The sequence below is a fragment of the Octodon degus genome, unplaced genomic scaffold (assembly GCF_000260255.1).
Source record: "Octodon degus isolate 3935 unplaced genomic scaffold, OctDeg1.0 scaffold00026, whole genome shotgun sequence".
NCBI classification, from domain to species: Eukaryota; Metazoa; Chordata; class Mammalia; order Rodentia; family Octodontidae; genus Octodon; species Octodon degus.
Genome location: NW_004524602.1, coordinates 4,600,704 through 4,606,416, shown reverse-complemented (window position 1 = coordinate 4,606,416; position 5,713 = coordinate 4,600,704).

The following is a 5,713-nucleotide window of genomic DNA, read 5'->3' as shown; positions in this document are numbered from 1 at the left end:
AAGAAATACAAATAGAAAGGTATAATACAATTAAAAGGAAAGCAAGAACTTGAGGACTAGATAATAAAGAGAGAGCAAGGAGAAGAGTTAGGAAACATGACAGAGGCAAGCCATACACTTATATGTAAAAAATGGGTAAGGTAATGATCCTGAGAATCTTCAGAAGATTTCTGAATCTAGCAGTTAATTGGAATGATTTTCACCCTAACTATATATACTGACACCTGTGAACTAAGCAACTGCACTGAAGATGGCCATTTGTAACAGAAGGTTCATGCTTGCAGTGCCTGTCATTCTGGTCTTCTGAATACAGGCTGCTTGTCATGACATGCCAGTTGCTGTCATGCTGTCTCTCGGGTAGATGATTGTGTAAAAAGGAAGGGGGTGGTGAATGAAGGCAGGAGACAGGAAAAGGAGTGTTGCGGGACTGTCCTGCAACAATGTTATATATGGTTAGATTTCTGGACTTATTTGTAAACATATATAATTCTTTGTTCCTATTTTTAAAATATATTTTAATTTTTAACTTTTTTTGGTCATATTCTGTAGGGACTTAGTTTAACATATCAATACTTGATGAAAAATACCTGCTCCATGTTATGCCTAAGATATTTGATATTCAGACAGATAGTGAGGTTAAACTCAACAGCCTAGGTTATATGGTAATAACAATAAGCTTCTCTTCTGGAGGGTTAACAACCTAAGTTTGCAGAACAAAAATTAGAGAAAAAGGAGGGCCGGAAGGAAAGCCAGCATTTTGACCCTTGCCTTCCAAGGTCAATTAAGACTCAGGACATATGAGAATTTGTACTGTAACAACATGTAACTCAGTTGTATCCCAAATTTTCTGATCAAGGAGATCATGGAGCCAAAGAGGAAAGTGATTCAATGATGTAGAATGTGCCTAAGGAGAGTCACATGGAGAAAAAACATTCTCTCAGGCTTTCACAGATAGTAAACTGACCAAGCAATGACTGTGACTCATCCACATGGTGACACTGACAAAGGATCTACAGTCTGAGGTACAGGATCTCAGGATAAATCCTGAGGGGATTTCACTGACCTTATCAGACCCAAAAGCTACAATTCTTGTTACATAGGTCTTGCTTTATCTTGGTCTTAACCATCCAGCAGAAAAGTATAAAAACGAAGTATAAGAAGTAAAGCCATGTTGTTATGTTGAGCTGTAGGGGACTCAGGTCAACAACTTCTAACATTGCCAGTCAAGTGGCAGACCCAATACTATTATGGACTACAGGACTATTTTGGAATATTTTGCTGATTTCACACACCTATAATATTTAAATGATGGAACCAAACAAAAAAAGGGGGATATAAATGAATGTTCATTTTGTATCTGTGTATTCAAAGTGGTTAAGATAGATATACAGCTACATTCTCTTAATTCAAGGAATAGAGCGATTTGTTCTAATAGTGTTTGTAAATAGGATATCATGTCTGCATCTTGTACAACAAATAACCACTAGGAAGGCAGTATGCAATGTGTTAATTACTGGAACTGTCCTACCAATTTGATGTGAAACCATCTCATTGCTATTTATTTCTCAATAAAATTATGGGGAAAAAAGTTATGGCTTTACTTTATGCTGAACTATAAAAGGCTCAAGTCAACAACTTCTGACATTGCCAGTCCTATGGATTACTCACTGCTATTATGGACTATTGGACTGTATTGGGTTATTTTGCTGAATTCACACACTTTCATGGAATACCCATCTCTGACAAAACTAAACAAAAAAGGGGATATAAATGAAGGACCATTTTGTATCTGTATATACAAAATGGTTAGGATAGATATACAGCTACTTTCTCTTAATCCATTGAGAAGAAAGTTTGTATTAATAGTGTTTGGACAAGATATCACGTCTGCATCTTGTACTATGAATACTTCATAGACAACAATATGTAATGTATTAATTATTGTAACTGTCCTACTAACCTGTTTTGAAACTGTCTCACTGCTATTTGTTTCTCAATAAATTTAATAAAAAATAAAAAAAGAGAATTAAAAAAAGTTTTCAAGTGTAGACAACAAGCATGGATCAGATGTCACTTTGTCAGGGTCAAGTGTAACTGACCAGGGGTCCCCTGCCTCAGAATCTCTCCCTAGGTTGTGACCAGGGCACCAGATGGGGAGAGGGCTGTGACTGCGTGTGTAAGTTTGGGTCAGGGAGGATCTGCACCAAGCTCAGTGCCCAGCTGGTGGGAGGATTTGGTTCCTTACAAACTGTTGAGCTGGGTTTTAGTTTCTTATTAGCTATTGGCTGGGAGGCCTCACTCAGGTACTTGGCATGTAAGCCTCTTGCTTGGGCAGCTCACAGCATGGTAGCTGATTTCATCAAGGAAATTTGGAGTGGAGGGAGGAGGGAGGGAACATGCCAGCCAGCAAAATGGAAGTCACTACCTTTTTATGACCTAATCTCAAAGTGACGTCTCATCATTTTTTAGCATATTGCGTCTCGGTAGCTTTTTAACTATCACTGGGACAAAATACTTGACACCCAAATTTAAGAAAGGAAAAGTTCATTCAGCTCACAGTTAGTGGAGGTTTCTGCCCCTACTTGGCTGGCTCCAAGGCAGAGTAGCACATCGCAGAGGGCAGCAGCTCATGGCGGCAGAAAACAGCAACGCAGAGGGAGGAGGCGCAGCTGTGGCTTCTTGGAAGCCTCGCTCCCTTCCTTCTAGGCTGACTGGGAAGACCAGAGCTCCTCCTCCGAGGTGGCGCCCTCCTTTCCATGCTGACTGCCCACTAGAGCTCCTCAGAGGAAGTGGCTTGCTGACCCCGTCCTCAACTCCTTTTTATATCCATTTTGTGCTGAGTCACTCTAGGGCAGGTCCTCCAGGCCCTCGGGTGTGGAATTGCTGAGTCAATTTAATTAAGCCTTTTGCTTCTCAAGCTGACACAACGTATCCACCACTACAGGGAGTCAATCACTCTAACTTCCAGGCACCCTCCAAAGGAAGGAGCACATGCAGGTGTGAATACCAGGAGGCGGCAACCTAGGGAGCCACCAGAGAGGTCACCAGCCATGCCAGGCAGCCACAGATCTGTTTGTATTGCTGTCCACTAGTTTTTCTAGGATTTTGTATTGCGCCACTCAGCATATCAGTTTCAGACAGGATATCACTGTAGTACAGGCTAGGCTCCAACTCATTATGTAGCCCAGGCTGGCCTTGAACTCACAGAGACCCTCCTGCTTCAGCTTCCCAAGTGCTGGGATTACAGATGTGTGCCACCATACCTGGTTAATTTTTTTTTTTTACATGTTTGCCGTATACATTGTTTATATACATGTTCAGGAGTTGGCACATGTACATAACATGTCTTATTTTGTAAAATTCCCTTTATCATGCTGTGCCTCTCACAGAGGAAATATCATGAAATAGTTAAGCTTCTTGTGTGTCTGATTTATTTCACTTAACATTATGGTTTCAAGTGCATCCACTTTTTTTTTTTTACAAATGGCTCAAATTTATCCTTCTTTATAGCAGAGTAGTATTCCATTGTGTATAAATATCTTTTTTTTTTCCTGGTACTGGGGATCGAACTCAAGACCTTGCACTTTCCAAGCAGGCACTTATGCCACTGAGCTATATCCCAAGCCCTTAAGATTTCTTTTCTTTCTTTCTTTAAAATATCATTTTCTTTACCTGTTCATCTGTTGATATATACAGAGGGCACAGCTGAGATTTGGCTATTGTACGTTGTGCTGCTGTAAGTGTGGGTATGCAAGGAGCACTGGAATATGGTGTCTTTCATTTATGTGAACTCAGGAAGATGACTAGAGAGAGAAGAGCTAGTCAAGTAGAATTTCTACTTTTAGTTTCTTGAGACATCTCCATATTGATTTCCATAGTGGTGGCTGCAGTTTACATTCCTCAAAACAAGGTAGAAGTGTCCCTTTATCCTCACACTCCCCCTAGAATTTGTTATTTGCTTTCTTGATGACGGCCGTTGTTTCGGGGATAACATGGAATCTGGTTCCATATGAATTTTAGGATTGTTTTCTCTCATTCTGTTTGGAGTATGGTCGGTATTTTAGTTGTGATTACATGACATCTATATATCAGTTTGGGAAGTATGGCTATTTTGACAGTATGGTTCTGTCTATCCAGGAACAGGGGACAGCTTTCTAATTTCTTTCTTTTTTCTTTTATCTTTTTTTTTGATACTAGGGATTGAGTTTAGGATTTTATACTTGCCACGCAGGTGCTTTTGGTGACCAGCACGGTGCGCCCAGGGAGCAAGGGCTAGCACAGCATGTGGTGCTGGGGATCAAAACTGGGTCTTGTGTTTGCCAGGCAGGTGCCCAGATTGCCAAGCTATCTCGCCAGGCCGTTGGCTGTCCAATTTCTTTTCTTTCTTTCTTTTTTTGTGGAACCGGGGATTGAACTCAGGCCCTTGGCACTTGCCAAGGAAGCGCGTATTCCACTGAGCCATCTCCCCGGCCCCTGACCCTCCAATTTCTGATGACTTACTTGATATGCTTTCTCAGTGTCCTAAAGTTTTCATTTTATTTACATACTTAGTCATTCTTTTTGAGACAGGGTTTCACTTATTTTGTAGCCCAGGCTGGCCTCAAACTCAGAGATTTTCTTGCTTCTGTCTCCTAAGGGCTGATGTTACAGGTGTGCGCCACCAGACTTTTAAAAGTCATTTTTCAGTACCGGGGATTGAACTCAGGACCCTGAGCTTGCCAGGCAAGTGTTTATTCTTCTGAGCTATCTCCCCAGACCCACATTTTCTTGGTTAAGTTTCTTCTTAAGTGTTTAACTTTTCTTGGTGCTGTATGGATTTTTCCCCCCGTTTGTTTATTGTGAATAATGCCTCTATGAACATTTGTGTATACATTTTGTGTGGATGTTTGTTTTGTATTTATTGGGCAAAAACATCTAAAGTTGCTGAATGATGTGGTAACTCTTTGTCTAATATTTGAGAAGCTGCTAAACTGTTTTCTAAAGTGGTAGCCACATTTTACAATCCCATCAGTCACATAAGAGGGTCACGATTTCTCCACATCCTCACCCACAATGTAATCACATTTGTGACACCTACTGGCTATCTGAGGGTGTGAAGTGGTAGTTGTGGCTTTTGTTTGTGTTTCTCTCTCTCTCTGTCTCTCTCTCTCTGTCTCTCTCTCTGTCTCTCTCTCTGTCTCTCTTTCTTGCACCAGGGATTGAACTCAGGACCTTGTTCTTGTCAGGTAGGTGCTTATGCCACTGAGCTATCTCCCTGGCCCTGTATTTCTTTAATAACTAATGATACTGCGTATCTTTACATGTACTTATATTGACTATTTATGCATTTTCTTGGGAGAAGACTACTTAAGTCTTTTGTCTATTAAATTTTTTTTTATTAAATTATTCATTTGTGAGACTTTACTCATATTTTCTGGATACACATCCATTATCAGACACAATATTTGCAAACATTTTCTTCCATTCTGTAGGTTATCTTTTTATTTATTTATTTATTTTTGAGACAGGGTCTCACTATGTAGTGCAGGCTGACCTTAAACTCACTTATGTAGCCCAGCATGGCCTCAAAACGGTGATCTACGTGGCTCAGCCTCCTGAGTGCTGGGATTACAGATGTGTGTCACCACACCTGGCTTGCCTGCCTGCCTGCTTGCTTTCTTCCTTTTTCTTTATTCTTTCTTTCTCTCTCTCTCTCTCTCTCTCTCTCTCTCTC